The 9,162-nt window shown below is 37.1% G+C and overlaps 1 long non-coding RNA gene and 1 pseudogene across 1 annotated transcript; both read right to left on the bottom strand.

The window, feature by feature from the left end:
* Positions 1-934: 934 nt before the first annotated feature.
* LOC139786966 (uncharacterized) lies at positions 935-3,857 on the bottom strand (annotated as a pseudogene).
* Positions 3,858-3,966: 109 nt separating this feature from the next.
* LOC139786967 (uncharacterized) lies at positions 3,967-5,157 on the bottom strand. The gene is made up of 3 exons (XR_011722491.1): positions 4,952-5,157; positions 4,498-4,668; positions 3,967-4,396 (listed from the first exon to the last, which is right to left on the bottom strand). It is a non-coding gene; the product is annotated as an uncharacterized lncRNA (long non-coding RNA).
* Positions 5,158-9,162: the final 4,005 nt, after the last annotated feature.

Genomic DNA, 9,162 nt, shown 5'->3' on the forward strand with positions numbered 1-9,162 from the left:
AGATACTTCCACAGTACTAGTACGGAGGAACGTACGGTGTACTTTGCGTATCGGTACTGTAGCTACCACGTACGTGCGTACCGTAGGCGTACGTTACCAGTACAACGTATTTGGTACGCAGTACGGCTACCGTAGCGTCTCTGTGCGCTTGATGTAGGGTTATGATCGTACGCGTACTCTCACGGTACAATATAGTGTACTAGAACGAGAATGCATTATCGTACCGGCTTTTTTCGGTTTTCCCCATCCCATATATTTATAAGGTATATACGTATAAAAAAACATTATTTCAATTTAATTGTAATTAAATTATACAAAATTTATTCATTTAAATACAGTATATAATAATTCATATATACATGATAAAAACGAAACAAAATTTTCTATTATATATATATAATAATGTTATAATACAAATATGTATATAATTAAAAGGTAATAATTAACTATATATAATATATTATGGTATAATCAAAATAATTAGGACTCTCGATAATGAACAAAATAAAATTAGATCACGCTATGAGAATCAACGCGGTTATTTGTGCGGCCCTTTACTATAATTTAAAGTAATTAAACAATATAAAACAATATACATTTTAATTCATTATCAGTATGCGTGAAGATGATCAAAAAAGGATCGAAAACGTTGTTAATATATAACGTTTATATTATGTATAGATTTGATATAATTAATAACTGTAATGAAATTGTATTAAAAAGTCATGTGAAAGGGAAAGGGCCCATCCCCGCCCTTTCCTGTGAGGCACAACCAAATATTTTGCCCCTCATACCATTTATCCTGAAAAAAAAAGAAGAAATGAATTAGGGATGAGAACGGCCCCACCCCGCCGTTCTCTGTGAAGCACATCCAAATTATTACGCTTCTCCAAGCAAATAAACAAAATACAAAAATACATACCGCCATACTAACAAAGTGGTGGACTGCTAAAAAGGGTTATACCATCATTACTCTCATCGTCGTATAGATCTGGAATTATATTATTATTAATAGAAATTAATAATGTTTTATTATTTGTTATTTAAGGCTCCTGGTCCCTGCCATGATATAACAAGACAGGTGTAGCATTTCCATGCGCAGTCGTCAATTTTCTTTCACCAATAAAAAATTATCCGACATGCAAGAAGGAACATGGCTCCTCCCCTAATATATGCCAACGTGTCAATTTTTCGGACAAAAATTTGATTGGTTGTTTCCTATTCTTCGGCCATTATTATGCGCAATGCTACACCTTCTTCTTATTGTAGTGGTCCCTGCTACAACTGTTTTTATGTAATGACGTCAGAAGCAGAATGACACGTTGAAAATCTTTGCATGGTATTTCCAAATAAAAAGATATTTTGCACAAATAACACTACAGATTACTTCAGCACACTTCAAAAATACTCCGAGTTTTTTCCATTTCCCTTGACAATTAATAAACAGTCATAAAATAAATGTAATACGAAGCCTAACTATGCACGTTTATGTACCTGCGCATAAGCCTACATTGTTAGGCTTTGCATTACATTCATTTTACGACTGTTTATTAACTGTCAAGGGAAATGTGTAGAACTCGGAATATTTTTGAAGTGTGCTGAAGTGATATGAAGTGCAAAATATCTCTTTATTTGGAAATACCGTGCAAGAATTTTCAACGTGTCATTTCTCGCTTCTGATGTCATTAAATAAGGATAGTTATAGTAGGGACCAGGAGCCTTAAGATTACTAATTTAAATTTAACAAATTTTATAATTTATAATTAATATAATTTTATAATTTTTTATAATTTATATTATAAATTACTATATATTATTATACCTATTATTTATTACCATTTTCTGCCAAATATTCATGCTCGTCGTTGTCCTTCGTTCCATCCGTGTCCTGGGTATCCTGGGTGTCCTGGGTGTCCTGGGTGTCCTGGGTGTCCTGGGTGTCCATATCATCGGCGTTTTCTCCCTCCGTGTGCTGGGTCTCCTCTGGTTCGTTGGCGTCCTCAGCTACCTCCTGGATGTTTTCAAATTCCGTGTCCTCTTCCGGGTTATTCATTCGCTGGCGTCGATTGAGTGGGACTTCCTCATTTTCTTCCTCACTTTCTTGATGAAGTCGTCGTTTTCTGTTGTAACGCCATTTTCTAGTTTTAAGGCTTTTTAAAGCCTTCTCCAAAGCGTCATAAAATTCGACCTTATTGGGGTGGAAAATGTTTGTTGGCGTTTATGGCATCTGGAAAAATTTATGAGAAACACCTTAGTTATCGTCGTGTATATTCAATATAGAATATAAACACGAACGGTATTTTTTTACGAACCTTGACATGCTTGAGCAAAGCGACTGTCTCGCAATTTGCATCCCCCTGGTCCTGTTCTTCCATTCAAGGTGAGGTATGTAGAAACCTCCTCATCTTCGGGAAATACGCTGCGAAAATACTCTGCAGCGCAATCAACTGGATTGGTCCGTTCAAGATAAACAAAGTATCCCACCTGTAACAAAATTTTGTAGTAAACTGAATTAAATATATATTTAGAAAAAATTCTTACCAAATCATTATAATATCATCGTCAACTTTTCGAAGGCTGAGAAATCGTCCACAGTTTTAAATAAAACTCCTTGTGGCTTCACTGGTCTTCTTACTGCAGACTCTCGCGTCAGTTGTTTGATGGCTTTGACATTTTCACTGCAGGAAAAAATAAAATTATGGAATTAAAAATTCATTTATAATACGTTGCTTGCTATTCTTCAGTAAATTCGTTAATACTTACTCGATTTTCTTTTCAATCAAAATTTGTCGCTCTTCCATCCGATTTAGTTGCGTCACAATCATTCTGAAATAAAATTAATGTCTTTATCCGTGCACTAGATGACTATTGCTGTAATCCTTCTTGAAACTTACTCTACAGATCGTATTATATCACAAGATGTTTCCCCGTCTTTTGTCCACTCTTCTTTGTCCTTGTCTGGCTGGAGATAGGCGATTCCGTTGTACAGATGATGGTGGTGGTTGTGATAACGTTGTTTATGTTGTGATGATGGTTTTGATAGTGGATGACTGTTTTGTGTGAGTGATTTTGTGGCTGGTGAAAGAGATCGTGATAATATTTGTTTATGTTGTGGTGATGTTTTTGATAGTGAATGACTGTTTCGTGTGAATGATTTTGTAGCTGGTGAAGGTGAGTGTGATGAGATGAGTTTATGCTGTAATGGAGCTGATGGAGGGGGCATGTGTTTATGTGATTGTGCAGGTGAGAGTGATGATGATGATGATGATGAAGCATGCAGGGATGATGCTGCTGGGGATTGTGAATGTTGCTGTAATGGTGCATTCTGTCTTTGTGTACACTGCAAAACATATCCACTCTAAATTCCGCGAAACTATAACGGAAAAAATGGACATTTTTTCCACTTTATGTAAGTATGAAATTAAAGCGGAATTATATGTACAGGACCTTGTCCTATGATAATATATCCGTTATAAATAAAACGGAATAATATATCCGTTATAAATAAAACGGAAATTTAGAAAGGACTCCGCACAAAACCATGAGAAAAGGCCTTTCGGTTAAATTGTCTAAAACTCGTAAATAAAAAAGGGCATAAAATAAGAAAAATTTTGGCGCAAACCAGAGGTCGATATGTTGACCCGTTCGGGAGTTATTTAGGGTAAATAATTAGCTTTTTCGAACTTTGACCCTAAATAACTCCCGAACGGGTCAACATCTCGACCTTTTGTTTGCGCTAAAATTCTTATTTTATGCCCTCTTTATTTAGAAGTTTGAGACAATTTGACCGAAAGGCCTTTTCCCGTGGTTTTGTGTGGTGTCCTTTTAGATTCTTTTCCGGATATGAAGAAGAACATATTACCTGAAAGACAATATTATTGTACTCACATATACTTATTACATATATGTATATAAAACATTATATTATGTGATTAGAAAATTTATATAAAAGTATGAATAAGCAAGTAGAAACTAAAAAATAATCTTTATCCATATATAGTTATACATATAATATATACCTATAAAAGAAAAGGAAGGATGAGCTCAAAAATCCAAAAACAAAACTACAAATATAAACATAATAATAGAAAAAACTCTGCATTACAATTTATGAAACACACATGGATAGAATTTCTTTAGCTCGCTTGCCCAAAAATTGATTATTATTACCCAGGCACAAAGATTCAATTAAACCAAGCAATTGGCTAAAAGATGATGGATAACTCAGATCTTTTATGTAGTAAACAGCTAATCCCAGAGCGACTGCCTCTTCCGCAGATGCAACATAAATCGTCAGTTGATCAATCTCATTGATTACAAGCCAGGCTGTAGTATCATTGTAATATACTTTTGGTCCAGGAAAAGGTGTAATTAGATCTTCAAATGCTGGAACTTTCTGCACAAATTACACAAAACAAAAATTAGAGGTAATATATATTTTTGAGCATATAATAAAGCAACAAAAATAGTTATAACAATTTTTATATAAGATTTTACCTGTTCGAGAAAAAAGTCCTTTACTCTTGGTAAACTTGGTAAACTAAATATCTTTGTAGTTGTCCTCTACTACATTGCTTGCAGATTGCACAGTCTGTTGAGAATCTTGCTCTTGATTGTTGACTTCATTAAATGCTGGGCCAGTCAAGTTTTCTATCGCCACTACTGCAACTGTATGAACCAGTACAATTTATTCATTTCTGTTCGCAATATAATAATGTAATATACGCAATATAATATACGAGATCTATATGTAATATACATTTAACTCTTTAACTACTGGTATATATTAATAAAACTGGCTGTCCAAACGCAAAAAATATAGTATAGTCTCTTATTGACGACAGCCGTGTTTCGCGAAATTTTCGTTCCGTCGTCTATTGACGACAGCCGTATTTAAGGGTTAAAGATGATAATGTATAATAAATGATTTACTTTTGTAATAAAAACTTACCTTCATGCGTACAAGCTTCTTCGCTCGTTTCACGTTCATGTAAAGGCGAATACAAAAAACACACATTTGTGTTATTATCCGCGGGCGTCGTGTCGCGAGTAATCCAGGGTAATCGGTGAAATCCGTCTCGATGACGACGTCGGGCGTCTCGCGACGTCCGCCGCCGCCGCCGCCGCCGCCGCCGCCGCCGCCGCCGACGACGACGACGACGACGACGACGGCGGCGGCGGCGACGACAACGGCGACGACGAGGTCGATGACGATGGCACAGTGATCGTCGAGACGGTCGTCGGCGACGAGGACGACAGAGTAGAACAACGATGCAACGGGAGCGACGAAGGGCAGGAGACGAGTCGCGATCCGCAGGTGCACTCTACTCTCGAACTACGAAGACGACGGCGATGACGGCGAGGACGACGGCGAGGACGAAAACACACTCTTTCTCTCGCGCTCACGCAGGGGCCCGCCTTGCGCGCGCGCTACACTACACTACTACACCATCTCGATAGGCCGCATCGTGTCGTGTGTGCCACCTCGCACCGCGACCGACACCCCGACTCGAATCGCGAGCGCTATCGCCGCGATTGGGCCGATGGCCGCCACCGTGCGTTACTTGTACGCGTCCGGGCCGAGCCGTTGTTCGGGCAACAAAAGAAGATCAGGCTGCCATCATGGTTATGTTATTTTTGTCCGCTTTAAATATATATGACGGAAACCACAACCAATGACCATGTCCTTTACATTATCCGTTATAACGTCTGTCTTAATAATAATCACTATCAGTCCTTATATAAAGGATTTTAATATATGAATAAAGTGTCACGTTAAGAATTGCGTCAGTCACGCTTAAATAAAATGGACACAAAAAAATCCGTTTTAACATTGTATATTCCGTTATAAAATAGAAGTGTCCTTTATATAAAGAGGATATGTTTTGCAGTGTAGTTGTGATGTTTTGTGCCATGTGTCTTTGTGTGTTCTTTCCGGGACGGGACGTGCAATATTTTGCAATATCCGCATCCAGCGATTGCAACTCTTGGAGTTTGTACGTCTTGTCCGCTCCTCTTCCTCTCCCTCGTTGACTCATCTAAATAATGATTTGAGATAACTCACCTAATGAAGGCATCTTAATCTATAGTATGTAGAATGACTGCAACTATCCAGACGTCAACAATAGGATCTGTATGGTCTTCAGTGTGTCAATAAGGCATGCGAAAACATTTACTCTCCACTTCATTAAGATCTATTACATTGACTTCATCAGATAATAAAGAACATCGGAAGACACCTACTGATGACGATGGCAAACCAACATCGAAAAAATCTTCAACTCTGCAAAACTCTTTAACCGCCAACTGATAATGCTCACGCAAGAGAATGATGCTCTGAACAAGACAAACCTTTGAATTGTGTAATATTACCGTATTATCCTGATTCTTCACCGATATACGAAATTTTCCTGTGTCTAAGATCTGAAATTGACGACTATCTAGGGGAGTATCAAAAACTACAGGACTAACCCAGGATCTACTGGAACGTATCACTTCTTCAGTTACATTATGTACGATGTTTTGTGTAACTTGTAACTTTTCAAGTCGCCTATTTACGATTTGCTGCAAATGTTGATGAGGCTTCCGGCAAGCTTTGCGGAAATACGTCATATTATTTTCATATGGAAACATGGACAATTCATTCAATGAGCCAAAGCGTCTCGCGTCATCTACGAGATGTAAAAGACAATGAGTAATGTAAGAAAGAATTTCTGGACCATATATATCTTCTGCTCTATTTACAAAAATGTTTATTGCTGTGTGTGCAAAATCAAGACGGTCTTCTGATAAGGAAGAACTGACTAGAATTCGAATGGCGGAATGTAATAGAAGAAAATGTTTATATGCAGCAGGATTTATAAGTCCATAATAAACAACTGGGGCAGTATACAAAAGAAGTTGGCGATTTTCCGTAGCTTTAAACCCTCCATATTTTTTCATGAATTGCGGTTTTCGTGAAAATTCCTTAGGGCAGTAATTCTTAACTTGCTGTAGACGTTTAGTAATAATGTCAAGTGATCTGGCTGAAAGTTTTAAATTTGGATTATATTTTCCATCAACAAAAACGCTATTTATTTTTGGGACGACACCAAGAAAAACAGTGTGCATCAAGTCGAAGACCGTTTGAGTTACCAACCCTATCCCTAAAGTAAGCAGAGCAGAGTCAGAATCTGTATGATGTTCTCCATCAATGCGCTGTCTGTATTCTTCGTCTGTACGGGGCCTGTGCTGAATACCACGATAAGCTACTACTCCACGACGAAGCCAATTTCCCCGAATCCAACATTTTGAACACGGAAATATACTGCCATGGCCTTTATGACCCAATACAAAAGCTCGCGCAGGAGAATCTGCTATGAAACATCTCAATTCAATTACTTTCAATTGATTATAAAAAACAACTCCACGATTTAATACATCCTGAACTTCATCCACAAAATATTGGAATAATTCCTGCGCATTATTTGGTTTTGATGACCCTCGCCAGACGCCTACAATTTCTGGTTTACTTCGACGAATATTTGCAATCCTAATTTGTATTGGCCACATTTGAATTTTTCCCTGTCCATCTAGTGTTGCACCATCTGTACTAAAGTCTACCATCAAAGTGTCAAGTGGAATCAGTTCCGGAGAGGTTTGTTGAAGAATGGAAAGAATTCCTGTCTCAAATCCTAAATGGAGATATTCACCCCCTGCAATGTTAAGTGTGGGATGCGCGGTACGTGGAGTCTTTAAAAGAGTTCTACTATCCTTTGGCAAAGTAGATAAACAAGGATGTGTTCGAACAACCTGTAAAACAGCATTTATTTGCGAATGAGACATATTACTGCGTACGAAGACTTCAGCAAGGCGTTCTTGAAAATTATCAATAGTGTCTCGAGGCTCAATATCCACCGCATCATCATAATCTGAAATGGATTCAGCATCGTCTGAAGAACTTAATACTTCATCGACCTCATTAAAAGCACATTGCACATCATTAGCTGATGCATCAGAAGATACAGAAATTTCATCTTCCTCCAGTCTGACTGCATTCTGCAAGAATTTGACCTTCCTCAACAAAGTCTGAATCGGCTCTAGCATCAGCAACATCTAAATTCTGCTGTTGTAAATATTCGTATTCATTACGTGCAGCTCTTTCTAATTTTTCCAAACGACGACGATGTACTGCAGATAGTAAATGATAAGGCTTGCGACTGCGCCTGTTTGCCAAACGCAACATATTGATAAAATGGAATATGAACAAAAGAAATAGACAAGACGAAAAAATTACAACTCAAGAAAGAGTAAATAAAGTCTGAGGTGAAAAAGCCTAAACCAAAAAAGACAAGTTTTTTCTGGTTAACATAATACTCAATGATACGTAATAAAACCCTGAAAAAAATATAAATGAAATTATGTATACCAATGTATTTGCAAGTGATTGACGAAAATAATTTATTATTAGGAGTCTTTCTGAAAATAGTCTTAATAAATAAGAATAAGATAAATAAAATACCTGCAGCAAATTATACAAACCTCGTCCGTTGTAATTACTTCAGCAATCTGACCTGTAGATTAAGAATGAAACGGTGTAAAGCATAAAATGATTGAAAATACGTACAATTAAACAAACACATTTGTTAAATTAAGTTTCTATTTAACCATTAAATCATTATTACAAATTAAAAATTTATAATGGTGTATTGACAATATAGACTGAAAATTAAACTATCCTGTACTATGAAATCTTAAAAGGGAAGGCTTAGAACTGAACTCTGCCAAATTTGATGAAACTTGGCAGGATTACAAAGAAAATTCCCTCGAATGTAATAATACCCCTATTTAGATGCCAACGGTCAATCGTTTCCGATATTTTAATAATCAATTTTAATATTTAGTAGCGTCTTTAGAGTGTTACGTCCTGATGACTCCACGATTTCTTTCTTTCGTGGGATCGCTCATTTCATCACACGAAACAGACGGAAACCGTAAAATAGCGGTTATCAATTGACGAAGCGGATGCACTCCAACTGTCATCGCTCATTAAATAGTAAATGACGAAACCTTCCAGAAGGCTCGAGCCTAATAAAATAGGCAAATTATAGACTTGTTTGTCGGATTCCATTCTAATTCCACGAAATGAAGCACGAAATTTCAATTATCTCGAAATTTCGTGGG

The sequence above is a fragment of the Temnothorax nylanderi genome, unplaced genomic scaffold (genome assembly GCF_030848795.1).
Source record: "Temnothorax nylanderi isolate EJ_2023f unplaced genomic scaffold, tnyl_v1.0 TNYL_tig1216_pilon, whole genome shotgun sequence".
Classification (NCBI taxonomy): Eukaryota; Metazoa; Arthropoda; class Insecta; order Hymenoptera; family Formicidae; genus Temnothorax; species Temnothorax nylanderi.